Source organism: Salvelinus sp. IW2-2015, unplaced genomic scaffold, assembly GCF_002910315.2.
Source record: "Salvelinus sp. IW2-2015 unplaced genomic scaffold, ASM291031v2 Un_scaffold2000, whole genome shotgun sequence".
Classification (NCBI taxonomy): Eukaryota; Metazoa; Chordata; class Actinopteri; order Salmoniformes; family Salmonidae; genus Salvelinus; species Salvelinus sp. IW2-2015.
This window is the reverse complement of record NW_019943350.1, coordinates 108,702-123,847: the sequence shown is the minus strand read 5'-3', so window position 1 is coordinate 123,847 and position 15,146 is coordinate 108,702. Positions and strand designations below refer to the sequence as shown.

Here is a 15,146-nt window from a genome sequence, read left to right as displayed (position 1 = left end):
ACTAATAAGGAACAGGAAACAGAACCACATGTTGGCTGTGGGTTGTTAATTCACTAATAAGGAACAGGAAACAAAAACACACAGGGCTGTGTTCATAAGTAGTGCACTATAAAGGGAATAAGGTRCCATTTTGGACACACCCAGGCTCTACTGAGAACCACTGATTGAGAAAGTTGAGCTGTGGCTGACCTGTGTATTCTACCGTTAGGTGGCTGAGTGTACAGTATCTAACACACCCACACACACCCACAAAATAGAGACAGTTCCCTCTAGTGGAAAAAGAGGTGAGGTTCTCCATGAGGAAGAAGTGCTGGTGCAACAGCCTTCATACCCAGTAGTAGCACTCCAGGAGGGTTGGCTGACCTGTTATAGCTCACCAGACATAACAGAAATTAACAACACTTTCTCCTCAAGAAGTTGTTTTAATTCAGAACTCTTCGTTCCCCATGACAACAGTCAAAATCTGTGTGTTCCCCATCAAAACCAACCTATAGTCTATTTCTTCAACCAGAGGAAACTATAGGAACAGATTGCTGGAGATGTACAGTACAGGTTTAGTTTCAGGTAACATAAATAATCTTCATTCCATTTTAAATCAGCACATTTGCCAGGTAGTCCATAAACTTGGTTAAAACAAAATCATAACATTTAAGGGAAACAAATAAAACTATTCCATTCCTGAGTTTGAGAGGGAAAGAGAAGTTCTATAATCTATGTATCATTCCCAGATTGTAATCTAGTCTTCAGACTGAGTTGAATGTATAACTTGACTGCTATGGCTGAGGGAGACCAGTCTCTCTCTGATGCTCCTGTTCTCCTGCAGCATCCTACCGATGGTCCTTAACACAGCCTGTCTGGCTGCCCACTGCTGGAGAGGAGAGAGAAGTAACAGAGTTATGGCAAAGCCCACATCAACATCATATAAAAACTTTGTAGGTTAGAGACAGTACAGTAGTTTAATAACGGTAGGTCTGTGACAGGTAACACAATTCAACAGCTGCCAGACTGCCAGGAAATGGAGGCAACAGACCCCAACCGCACAAATAAATCAGACATATTTGTAATACAGCATCAAATTTACAGGTTGGTTGGTTGATGTGTGCTTGTCTCTCTGGTAGAAGGTGAAGAGGTCTTCATTCATCATGCTCTGAGGAGTGCCTGTATTGGACATGGAGGAACAAGGAAGGAACGAGGCTGCGGCCCCGTTTAAAATATTTAAAAGTGATTCCTTCCTTCCTAGCTTCCTTGAAATTAGCACTGGTTAGACATGATTGGACAGGTAAACTGAACGACCCACATATATTCATGTTTTTTCATTCTAATCAGTGAATACTTCCAGGAAGTTACGATGGATTAATTCACTTTTAAAGAATTCTAACAGGGTTGAGTTGGGTAGCCTACCGTTGACATAGCACCCAACTTAACGTTATCTAGCTAACTTAGACCATCACATGACAAACATTCTGCTGATAGCTAACTACTTATTCTGACAATATTCTAGATGACGTTATTTTGGTGTAGTTACATCTTTGTTCAACGCTAGGACTTCTCCGTCTCTGTTGTTGTGATCTCTCTCCTTCACCTTGACTTCGGGCAGCTGTCATTCTCTCTATCACGGGTCGTGGTGGAGGCATCGACCTTCTCTCATCCTTTCGTTTCTTCTTGGACAGTGCAGGCTTGCTGTTACACTTCGTTAATTTGATCTTTTTTGTTGACAACGTATCTTGTCTTCTCCGTGAGCTGGACAACTCGATCAAGTACTCATTCATTTGCTGTCCATCTTTTTGACTACATCGTGAGGATTGATATCCAAAACTTGGCACGTAAACAGCCTTGAACTGAGCACCTGGCATCTTATTTCTATGCCTGTTCATCAACAATAATTTGAAGTTAGCTAGCAAAAGTTAGTCTCTAAAAAAAATGCTGCTAGCTAGGCTAGTAAACGGACAGTCTCGAGCCCGTGCCCTACCTACCTCGAGCAGTTAGGATTAGCTGCACGTGCCCAGTCTGTAAGCATGAATCTAGAGATGCAACAACGCACTATTTAATTCTCAATTTAGCTGCTAATCACTTATTTTGTGAACATTAGTGTTGTCACTCATTGACCAAAAGAGCAGTACAATTTGCCACTGCCGGCCAAATGGATTGATGAAAATAAAAGATTTGCCTGCGGCATTACAATGGCTTCTCTTCGCCAGTTGATGGCGTTGCTTTCTTTTTCTGACATGAAATAGCACATAGTGCAGTGGCCTGCTGAGTCCACTTTCAACCCTCTAGGTATCCGTCGTTGTTCGTATCAGGAGCCAAAGGTCCGGGCTGGAGAATTGGATCTGCCTGCATCTATAATTTGTGTCAGAAACCTCCTCCTTGGTCTCGGTCACACACAGCTGCACTCAACGGTTGTGGTCCAATATTCTACCCATTTAACAAGGGTCACAACACCGTTCACACAAATCAAAAGAGGAACAAAACAATGTAGAAAGACTGGTCTTGTAAGGAGGGACAATCTTCTGCATGAAGTGTGCACTTACTCACTCCCCATCATGGATTAAAAAGGAATGGTGTAACAATATTTATACCAATCCAGTGGGTTTAAATCCATGGAGGGGAGTTATGTCCACTTTTAGCAACATAATGAGAAATTGGAGTGTTTGAGTCAATAGTTTATTTGGGTGCAGGGTTCAAAAGGAATGTACTGAAAAAAGAACCTGTGCGTTTTCCTTTTCATGTACAAACCTAGCAGCATACACGCCTTGCTTTCCTCAAGAAATTGACTTCAACCCCTGTTCTCCTCACAGCTGAGTTTTATTCTTTCAACATCTCACATTACAAATACTTCAAATGTTGTATGCATACAGTTAGAAATAGTTGGCTGCAGATGATTATATGACTTTAGATCTTGATTTTTACTTCAGTTCTACAAACCAACTATAAAACTGACATCTGTTACCACATAACATAACCGGGGGGGGGAGAAATATACAAATTGGAACTTATAAATGCGAAATGACCATAATAAAAATCAAGATGATGTCTCAAGTAAAAAAGGTATATCAATAAATACAACCTTCCCAACATACCATTAAAAACTATTGACATGTTTCGCAATCAAGTAATACTAACAGACATTATTCCTCTGAATGTGGCACACAAACAGCAATTAGAAAACCTAGACATCAACAAGTTCAACACATCACCCCAAAAAATATACAAATCTGATCCAAATGATAGTTTTACATTTCAATTGAAAATATAACAAATGCTAAATACGTTATCAACTTAGTATATACAATGTTTTCTTAATCACAGTAGCATGGTAGTAGCAAAATAATTGAATAAGCACAAAATAATGTTTAAAAATAAATTCAGTTATATATTAGTAGAAAGTATCTTTTTGTTTTACTTTGCAGACACCAGCATGAACAATAGTAGACTGAGAAAATAATCCTGTTTTAATGTTTACATGGTTTATATGGGTTTAAATGATTTACATTGCAGAAAGAGAGAAACTGTTTTAGGAAAGAAGAAGTATTGCACATCAGGGCTCAACGTTAACTTGCAACATGAATCACATTCAAGTCTATGTCCCAAAGCATGCCACATCACAGGGGTGGAGTGATCAAGTCTCTTTAGGAACAAGTGTCTTCTACATGGCTAAACTCATGTGGTATCCTGCATGTACAGCAGGTCTGTCTGTGAGGGAGGCAGACTTTAGGTGAGAAAGAGAGGATAGATAGGTGATCTGAAAGAGAACTTCAAAACTCATACAAAAATAAAACAAAGAGAGATCTAGTGCATTACAATAGTTTTCTTCATTAACACTAGTCAATAGTCATGTTGTTATTCTGTATTACGTCATGCATGCCTAGAATAACTGGTACATTCTGGAACCTTCAGGTAGTTCCAGAATGAGAATCTAAATAGTTTTTAGAACACCTGTCATCATTCACTGATGATACAAGGGAACAAGGGTTCACTCATCCACCCAAGCCAAAACATTTCCCCAAGATTTTCCTTACCCACTACAAGCTGAATATATGTTTCAAGACTATCAAAATAAGTTTAGAAAGGTCTTGTCATGCCTTAAGATCCAGTACTTATGGTTTATTATTATGAAAGAGAAGTCTGTACTGTACATGATTGGCTAACTCTTTTTCTTTTCTCTACACAATCACACCAGACAATTTAACATTTACCAGCACTTAAATATATAAAAAGCTAAATTGAAAATTATATTAATATCATTCATTTTTTATTTTTTAAATTAACTTTTACCATAAATGCAGATCTCTTAGTAACAAAGGTACAAAATTATTTCTCACCAAGTGAAAAAAATGAGGTATTGCAAAAGGAGTTATCCCATCTTGTGAAAAATGTGCCTAAAATGACTATTGAAAAAAATATTTAGAAAAGTAGTGCATAATAAATTTATATATGTTCATGACAAAATAATCAGCTAGAAAACACTGTACAAAAATCAGCAGGCCATGTATAAAATAATATCTTTATCTCTGTGACAGCAAGTTCTTCAAAGAGTGTCCAACTAACGTATTCATCCTCCACAGCTAGAATCCACTAGCGAATCCATTCGCCACAGCTCGGATCTACTTCCTCTACACTCCAGTCATGGGAGAGAGTGCGTCAGATCACCATGAGACTAGGCTGGTAGTCCTGTCTGTCTGTGCTTCAGCCAACTCCTCTCCGTTTTAATTGGCTGGACAACGATAGCCAGAGGAGTTGGTTAACACTTAAGCACATAGTACCAGGCTGCATACTATGAGTCACTCAGGGAACACTGTAGCTAGCTACCACTGTACTGTGCATTCCTACTAGTACTACAACATTAGCATGTTAGCGTCCAGTGCTAATATCCCTGACAATATATAGTGAGCTAATACTACTGCCAATACCGGAGCCCTGCCTAGATAGCTAGGGCTGTAGTCTTTATCAGCTGAAGGTGTCTTTCCAAAGACTTTCTCCCCTCTCAATTTCACAACTTAACGGCACTAGCCTTACTGACCTCCTGAACCTGAAAATGGAGTCTTATAGTCCTTAAACCCCTCAGATAATCAACTGGCTTTGATCACTTGTTTTTAGGCCAATCTTTGGTTTGCCCATTTTGGCTACAATGCGTCAATTTAAACCATGATCTAGAAACACATACCAGTAATCGATGTCAGGCCCGATACCGAGGGGATCATTTTTTTCTGAAATAATCCTGTATGTACTCTGAACAGTTTATTTATGATGAAGGGAATTGTCAGTCTGTCTGCCCTACTGCAGTGGATTTCTTTGACTATTGAACTTTAACCTGACCAGTTGCTCTCAACCTTTGGTTAACGATACAATTATTAATCTAATCCTGCATGCGTAAAGTAACAAAATAAGTGCACCCTTTAAAACGCAACTGTTCTAGTTAATATACTGATTGAGGTGCAGCACATAGCTCACTCAAATGTTATATATGTTACTCTTGACAACAAATGTAAGCAGCTTCGCCAGCTAATGAGAAAAGAAAGTACAGTCAAGTCAGAAGAAACACTTCTTCTCGTATCTAATAATGCATCCAAGTACTCATGCACACCTTAACTTAAATTCAAAACGGGATTTCTTTCACTTCGTTTTACTTCTTCTTAGCATTTACTTGTCTTAGAAGAAAGTCTGATTAAAAAAATAAAGATTAAATTAAGCTTTTAAGTTTCTTTTTTCATTTTGAAACTAAATAGGAACCAGCAAAAAGAAAAGTGCATTTATTTTCTACAACATAGCCCGTCACCCTCCCTCCCTCCCTAATTCCACCTGAAGGATATGTGTCGGGGCCGGTCTCCCCCCTCCTTGACCAGTGGCTTGTGGAACTCTCGTCCGGCACGGGAGTGTATGGCTGCCCAGCAGTACTCGCAGTAGTACTGGAGACAGGTGACGTTAGCGCAGAAGAAGGGAGCGAACTTTCCCCCACAGCGTGTCCCCTGGCACTCATCACACAGCTGGTCATCCAGCACGTATGGCTTCACTTCCACCTGGGGAAGAGGGGGAGGACAGAAGGAGAAAGAGGAGATGAAACATACCCAGATGGAATGGGACATGAGAGAAACCAGAAGGGAAAAGCTCAGAGCCAGCGCCATTTTGTAGCTTAGCTATTGTTCGTGTGAGGCATCTATGGTTTTTCTCCTTGACAAAATGCACAGCGTATGTGGCTCCGCTAAACTACCAAAKACCAGASTGACTCACCCGTTTGTCGATCTCGCCGTGCTGCAGCTGAACGAATCGAGCGCTAATAGCAGCGATGTAGCTCTGCTGATTGGAGAAGGCCACACGGCCCGCTCCTTTAGGGTACTTCAGCTCAGGGTCTGTGTCGATGCCAGCGTAACACACTCCTCCATACAGACGATCCATTATCATGGCCAGCTCCACTGGAACAGTAACACATATAGGTTGATGATGTGGCTGACTGGGTCTGTCACGCCAGACAGTGTTAGCCTGCTGAGCTAAAGCCTAGGCATTACTGTAGCTCAGTCTCTCTCTCATACACACACACAGAATCACAGTCCAGTACCTGCGCGTAGAGGACGTGGCACCCCTCCTACGAAGATGGTCTTCCTCGGGTCCAGAGGCTGAGAGCCGTCCATCACAAAGTCACTGTCGTTCAGGTTCCAGGGACGGATCTGGACCTAGAGGAACGGCCAGACAACATTCAGATAACACCCATATAACATCTAGAAAATGCTAACAAATGTCATATAACATTTGTAACTCTTTCAAAGTCCATACAACTAGATGTGAACTAGGTGAGTGGAGTGGGCAGGGCTGAACTAGGTGAGTGGAGTGGGCAGGGCTGAACTAGGTGAGTGGAGTGGGCAGGGCTGAACTAGGTGAGTGGAGTGGGCAGGGCTGAACTAGGTGAGTGGAGTGGGGAGATCTCACAACTATTTACCAGCAGTGCTAGACTGACAAGTAGGACAGACAACTCCCACCAAGACTGACTGGCTCGTGTGTCACACACAGACAGACACGTAAAGCTCCACTCACAGGCTTGTCCTTGATGGTGGGGCTGGAGACACAGAGGTAGAGCTTGCCATCCTCCTCGATACAGGCATCGATCAGAGCCTGGACAGAGCTCTCGTCTTGGAACAGTAAGAATGCATAACCTAGAGGGAAAGAAAGAGCTCAGTACTCTCATGACCTTCATCTAGTTCCCGTCATTCCTAGGGCCCCCCGAGTGTCCCCGTCATTCCTAGGGCCCCCCGAGTGTCCCCGTCATTCCTAGGGCCCCCCGAGTGTCCCCGTCATTCCTAGGGCCCCCGAGTGTCCCCGTTATTCCTAGGGCCCCCGTCATTCCTAGGGCCCCCGAGTGTCCCCGTCATTCCTAGGGCCCCCGTCATTCCTAGGGCCCCCGAGTGTCCCCGTCATTCCTGGGGCCCCTAGTATTTCCTGGCCAATGTGACCATATCAGACTCACCTTTGGGTGGGAAATAGGACTTGCTCTCAGCCTTGTGGGGCCAATCGACAAACAGGTGACCGAACCGGCGGAAACTGGCGGTGATCTCATCTGAGAATGAAAGAGTCAAAGCTAGTCAGCTACACAGGCTCTTCAGGGCCCTGTAGTTGTAGCACACAGCCTTCAAGCCTCTGACATCACATGTCGGGACCCATTAACATAGAAAACAGACGCCTCTCATCGTCTCTAACTCAGAACTACATTGTAGAAGGTGTATTATTCTGTTCATTGATCAATACCTTCGTCTATATCGGGGGGCAGTCCTCCCACAAACACCTTGCGTGAGTATCTCTCCACTCGCTCTCCGTTCAGGTGCGGGAAACAGTGGGCGGATCCTAAACCAGGAAGTCCCTGGTCACCTGACTCGTCCTCTCCGAAGGACCGCTCGTCCTCCATGGGGAACAGGTTAGAGTGACCTGGAGGGCAGAGAGATAGATCGGTAGAGATACTTATTTCACACCATGTTGCCAACCCAAACCGTACTAACCCCGACACCCTGGACTTATTTCACACCATGTTGCCAACCCAAACCGTACTAACCCCGACACCCTGATGAAGACGTAAGCTGCTATACATTGAAGTATTTAAAATGTCCCATACATTAAAGGCTTTTTAACTTTCAAACCAAACACGAGTGCCTGGACATTTTTATGCCACTTAGCACCTATTTGTGGTTATATTTATTTTCAAACCAGTGTGCTGGCTCCGATAATTCATTTTCACATTGTCCTTTCCAACAACTATTGTGGATGTTTAACCAGGCCAGCTCAGTAGAGCTTGGATTTAACCAGGCCAGCTCAGTAGAGCTTGGATTTAACCAGGCCAGCTCAGTAGAGCTTGGATCTAACCAGGCCAGCTCAGTAGAGCTTGGATTTAACCAGGCCAGCTCAGTAGAGCTTGGATTTAACCAGGCCAGCTCAGTAGAGCTTGGATTTAACCAGGCCAGCTCAGTAGAGCTTGGATTAACCAGGCCAGCTCAGTAGAGCTTGGATTTAACCAGGCCAGCTCAGTAGAGCTTGGATTTAACCAGGCCAGCTCAGTAGAGCTTGGATTTAACCAGGCCAGCTCAGTAGAGCTTGGCTCAGCTCTGTTTGACTCGGTCGTCAAAAAAGGGTAAGATTGTACCCAAATAAATACACCTACAATAAAATTGCAGTACATTGATTGAAATCAAATTAACTCAAATAAAGCAATTTTTCATTGTGATGAAGACAAAAGATAACCATGATCATGAAACCAATCATGATTTCCGCAAGCGCTTACAAGATTTGATGTTTTGGTAAAGTCTAGTGACAAGCCACCACAGCCAGGTCATAACAACCCAGCAGGAAACAGGCACCCGACAATCATGTCAGCTCATCTTTTTTGCTATTGCGCTGTACATATGATCAGATTTCACAACAAACACGTGTTGAAGGTTATTAATATAGCAATCTGTGACGGTCAGCACAACTGCAATAATGACAACCTGGAAATCCATTTCAACACTTCACCATGTTAAGTATATAAAGCAACACAGAGCAGTAGGCCACAATCTACACGGAAGTTCTTAAATGATTTATACACTGCTCAAAAAAATGAAGGGAATACTAAAATAACACATCCTAGATCTGAATGAATKAAATATTCTTATTAAATACTTTTTTCTTTACATAGTTGAATGTGCTGACAACAAAATCACACAAAAATGATCAATGGAAATCAAATATCAACCCATGGAGGTCTGGATTTGGAGTCACACTCAAAATTAAAGTGGAAAACCACACTACAGGCTGATCCAACTGATGTAATGTCCTTAAAACAAGTCAAAATGAGGCTCAGTAGTGTGTGTGGCCTCCACGTGCCTGTATGACCTCCCTACAACGCCTGGGCACGCTCCTGATGAGGTGGCGGATGGTCTCCTGAGGGATCTCCTCCCAGACCTGGACTAAAGCATCCGCCAACTCCTGGACAGTCTGTGGTGCAACGTGGCGTTGGTGGATGGAGCGAGACATGATGTCCCAGATGTGCTCAATTGGATTCAGGTCTGGGGAACGGTCGGGCCAGTCCATAGCATCAATGCCTTCCTCCTGCAGGAACTGCTGACACACTCCAGCCACATGAGGTCTAGCATTGTCTTGCATTAGGAGGAACCCGGGCCAACCGCACCAGCATATGGTCTCACAAGGGGTCTGAGGATCTCATCTCGGTACCTAATGGCAGTCAGGCTACCTCTGGCGAGCACATGGAGGGCTGTGCGGCCCCCAAAGAAATGCCACCCCACCACTGACCCACTGCCAAACCGGTCATGCTGGAGGATGTTGCAGGCAGCAGAACGTTCTCCACGGCGTCTCCAGACTCTGTCACATGTGCCTATGTGCTCAGTGTGAACCTGCTTTCATCTGTGAAGAGCACAGGGCGCCAGTGGCGGAATTTGCCAATCTTGGTGTTCTCTGGCAAATGCCAAACGTCCTGCACGGTGTTGGGCTGTAAGCCCAACCCCACCTGTGGACGTCGGGCCCTCATACCCTCATGGAGTATGTTTCTGACCATTTGAGCAGACACATGCACATTTGTGGCCTTGCTGGAGGTCATTTGCGGGCTCTGGCAGTGCTCCTCTTGCACAAAGGCGGAGGTAGCGGTCCTGCTGCTGGGTTTGTTGCCCTCCTACGGCCTCCTCCACGTCTCCTGATGTACTGGCCTGTCTCCTGGTACGCCTCCATGCTCTGGACACTGCTGACAGACACAGCAAACCTTCTTGCCACAGCTCGCATTGATGTGCCATCCTGGATGAGCTGCACTACCTGAGCCACTTGTGTGGGTTGTAGACTCCGTCTCATGCTACCACTAGAGTGAAAGCACCGCCAGCATTCAAAAGTGACCAAAACATCAGCCAGGAAGCATAGGAACTGAGAAGTGGTCTGTGGTCACCACCTGCAGAACCACTCCTTTTTGGGGGTGTCTTGCTAATTGCCTATAATTTCCACCTGTTGTCTATTCCATTTGCACAACAGCATGTGAAATTATTGTCATCAGTGTTGCTATCCTAAGTGGACAGTTTGATTTCACAGAAGTGTGATTGACTTGGAGTTACATTGTGTTGTTTAAGTGTTCCCTTTATTTTTTTGAGCAGTATAGTATTTTTAGAATTAAGATGATTGTTTTATTATATTCATTTCAAATCCTCCCTGGGGACTTGAAGTCTTCCTCTGCAGGTTCAGTCGGGGACTAGTGAACAGTCAGCGTTTAAGAGGTAAACACAGACAAGTTGCATCTGAAAATGGCACCCTATTCCACCATTTTAGACACAGAGGGGCCAAACCAGACAGCATGTACTGTGTAATGGCCGCTTTGCAAATAATGACATGACTTAGGCTAAAACATGAAGACATTTTGGGTTTGGCTTTACCTCGTCGTCTGCCATAGCTCCTAGCTGCATGTAAAACAAGAGACAACAGCCTTCATACCAACTCTTAACAGCACAGGGTTATAAAATAATGTACACTCCATGAACAACTTGCATCCAATTGACTACCTGTACTGTGAATGGCTGAACTAAGCTATACACTTTATTGTATTGAGGCAAAATCTAACATTTCCATACCATTCATGGGCAAAGACCCATCTCCGGCCTGGTGAGAGAAACCATAGCGACCTGGAGAAGAAGAGACCGAAGTCAGTTAGAATATGCATTTATTTTGCCTTCTCACTCCATATAGCCACCACATTTCAACAACTGTAGCTGTTCTGTGATGTACTGAGGAGAATGAGAATTGAGATGAGCAGCAGAACCATCAAAGCATCCAGAGAACTCTGACTTAACAGCCAACAGATAGCGATACATAATCAGAGAGGGGAAATAAGTGATGGACTGGCCATAAATTAAGAGACAAACTCCTTCTGAAGAGCAGTCAGGGTCTTGGCTATAAAACATGTCTTCAGAGATGGTATGCGACAAAACGTAACCCAAATGTTTAATTCATGGTGGTGGAGAGAATGGAGAGTGGAGCATGGATCAAAGTGGCAGCATAGTAGTACTTAAACAGGTAAGCGTGTGTGATTGAGCAGGTTTAGACGGAGTAGAGCCGTTTCACCTCCATCCTGCACTAGCGCAGCTGGACATTTTACCAACCGGTCAGAATTACATGAAATCAATCTTCTGTCTCTAAATTGAAAATATGCCATTACTGTATATTCAGCAAATATTTCCTCATTGTTTGTGGAGTATTACAGAATACCAGGGCCTATATTCAAAGCATCTAGGATCAGGTCCCCCTTGTACATATAATCATATTCATTATTTTTCTAAAGGAAAAAAACTCATTCAAGAACAGCACTCTAATTCTGAGACGCTTTGTGAATACTGACCCAGGGTGTTTCTTCATACTGCGAGAAACAGAGAAACCCACCTTTCAAAGAATCCTGTTCAGCCCTCATAATATCAATCAGACTGTTCTCCAGAGAGTGCATGCTGAAGCCATCAAAGGAACGGGTTCTCTCCTGCTGAGAGACACACAGAGACAGGGAACACGATGATTAGCCTGCGGTGTTCTAAGAACAGGAACACAGAACCATTCTGACGCGAGAACCCGTGGTAGGTTCTAATCTAGACCCTTGACAGTTTTGCTTTGTGTATAGATGAGAACTATGTTGTCCTGGTACTTTAGACCTAAACAGTTACACATCCACGGAGACGTTCTGTGGTGACGCTTATCCAATAAAATACCACCAAAATGTATTTATGTGATTCTAGAGAGATATCTCCAGATGTAGGCCATCTACAGCTTTTGTATCACATGCCCCTGTCTCTGTAGATAGACACAGAATGCTTTTCAAATAATCCCTTCCTTGAAGTAATCACCGATCTGTGTGTGACTGGAACGCTAAAGCTAGACTTACACCCTACTGCTTTAGCCAATCCAGGTCATGTCAGATCTGCGTTTACCTCAAAGAAGAAAGGATGTATTCAAACAGGGCCTTCTTTATGTATTCAAACAGGGCCTTCTTTATGTATTCAAACAGGGCCTTCTTTATGTATTCAAACAGGGCCTTCTTTATGTATTCAAACAGGGCCTTCTTTATGTATTCAAACAGGGCCTTCTTTATGTATTCAAACAGGGCCTTCTTTATGTATTCAAACAGGGCCAAAGCCTGCAGAAGTGAGATGACAGTATGTCAACATTTATCATACAGGCGTTGTGGCATCTCAAACAACAACAGGAGGAGGCTGGGGTTTCCGTATTTAACGTGCTGCATCTCTAACGAAAAGAAGAAAGCTGAAGTTTTCCGTACCAAATGGCACCCAATTCCCTGTATAGTGCACTACCTTTGACCAGGCTCTGGTTTAAAGTAGTGCACTAAACAAGGAGTATGGTGCTATTTTGGGTGAACTCTGATTACCGGATTAGGCCTCTTCATGGCATACGCTTACCACCACATTCACAGATCTATAAGACTACATATACAACAATAGTTACTGTGAATTTCATCAAGAAACAAGTTGTTGGCCTAATTGTCATTGATGTTATCAGATGCTCTACTTACTAGTAACTAGATCATATTTGCTCTTSTCATTTACTTTGATGTGTACTGTATTACACATATCAGAACATATAATTTGTCTCTGACACTTCATCAAAAATGCCTTTACAAAGCTGCACGTGTTGGTTTTAACAATATAGAAGCATGTTTCAAGTCAATTTTTTCATTGTCCTATAAGGGTGGATAAATATATTTTCTCTACAGTTTGCTCACCCCTTCTCTCACCTGGAAAGGGAAGTTGTCAGTGCGACTCATGCTGTCTTCCATCCAGGCCTTTTGGTTGAACCCAGAGTTATTACGAGGATACTTCTGAGAGGGCACCTGGAAGATAGGACAATATTATATAATATTAGTACAAGTGGGATATTACCATGTGATTGTACCATTGAAGCGCACGATAGAGTTTATTTTATGGCTCAATAGACATCAAGAGCATTAGCTGGATTACAGCCTGCAGTCGCAAATAAATTATATCATAAGCAACTAAATCAAGCACTATTGGAGTTTGGCAAAACATTGAAATTAAAGAAATCATTGACTAGTTCATTGTAGGCTGTTAAATGAATATGGTTAATCTACTCTCTACTCATCAGTCTGAGGCCTTTGGGACATCCGGTCTTAACGGTTATGGAACCGCCACCTGTCCCGGACCTGCTATTTTCAACTCTTGATGATCGGCTATGAAAAGCCAACTGAAAATTATTCATGATTATTATTTGACCATGCTTGTCACTTATGAACATTTTGAACATCTTGGCATAGTTCTGTTATAATCTCCACCCAGCACAGCCAGAAGAGGACTGGCCACCCCTCATAGCCTGGTTCCTCTCTAGGTTTCTTCCTAGGTTTTGGCCTTTCTAGGGAGTTTTTCCTAGCCACCGTGCTTCTACAGCTGCATTGCTTGCTGTTTGGGGTTTTAGGCTGGGTGTCTGTACAGCACTTCGAGATATTAGCTGATGTACGAAGGGCTATATAAAATAAACTTGATTTGATTTGAACAGGTATGAGGTGTGCAATATACAGTTGTAGTCTGAAGTTTACTATTCACCTTAGCAAAATACATTTAAAATCAGTTTCACAATCCTGACACTTAATACCAGTAAATATTCCGTCTTAGGTCAGTTAGGATCACCACTTTATTTTAAGAATGTGAAATGTCAATAATAGTAGAGAGAATGATTTATTTCCGCTTTTATATCTTTCATCACATTCCCAGTGGGTCAGAAGTTTACATACACTCAATTAGTATTTGGTAGCATTGCCTTTAAATTGTTCAGCTTGGGTCAAACGTTCCGGGTAGCCTTCCACAAGCTTCCGAAAATAAGTTGGGTGAATTTTGGCCCATTCCTCCTGAGAGAGCTGGTGTAACTGAGTCAGGTTTGTAAGCCTCCTTGCTCACACACGCTTTTTCAGTTCTGCCCACAAATTTTCTATAGGATTGAGGTCAGGGCTTTGTGATGGCCACTCCAATAACTTGACTTTCTTGTCCTTAAGCCATTTTGCCACAACTTTGGAAGTATGCTTGGGGTCATTGTCCATTTGGAAGACCCATTTGCRACCAAGCTTTAACTTCCTGACTGATATCTTGAGATGTTGTTTCAGTATGTCCACATAACTTTCCTTCTTCATGAAGCCATCTATTTTCTGAAGTGCACCAGTCCCTCCTGCAGCAAAGCAGCTCCACAACATGATGCTGCCACCCCCGTTCTTCACGGTTGGGATAGTGACCTTCGGCTTGCAAGCCTCCCCCTTGTTCCTCCAAACATAACGATGGTCATTATGGTTAAACAGTTCTATTTTTGTTTCATCACACCAGAGGACATTTCTCCAAAAAGTATCATCTTTGTCCCCATGTGCAGTTGCAAACCGTAGTCTGGCTTTTTTAATGGCGGTTTTGGAGCAGTGGCTTTTTCCTTGCTGAGCGGCCTTTCAGGTTATGTYGATATAGGACTCGTTTTACTGTGGATATWGATACTTTTGYACCTGATTCCTCCAGCATCTTCACAAGGTCCTTCGCTGTTGTTCTGGGATTGATTTGCACTTTTCACACCAAAGTACGTTGATCTCTAGGAGACAGAACACGTGGTAACTTCAGGCGTTTGGAAATTGCTCCCAAGGATGAAGCAGACTT

The 15,146-nt window shown here is 43.0% G+C and overlaps 1 long non-coding RNA gene and 1 pseudogene across 1 annotated transcript; both read right to left on the bottom strand.

Annotated features, from left to right (window-relative positions):
- Positions 1 to 402: 402 nt before the first annotated feature.
- LOC112072684 (uncharacterized) lies at positions 403 to 2,377 on the bottom strand. The gene is made up of 3 exons (XR_002894367.2): positions 1,526 to 2,377; positions 1,082 to 1,194; positions 403 to 868 (listed from the first exon to the last, which is right to left on the bottom strand). It is a non-coding gene; the product is annotated as an uncharacterized lncRNA (long non-coding RNA).
- A 409-nt stretch (positions 2,378 to 2,786) lies between these two features.
- Positions 2,787 to 15,146, bottom strand: part of LOC112072683 (cytoplasmic polyadenylation element-binding protein 4-like) — a 21,965-nt pseudogene continuing 9,605 nt past the window's right edge.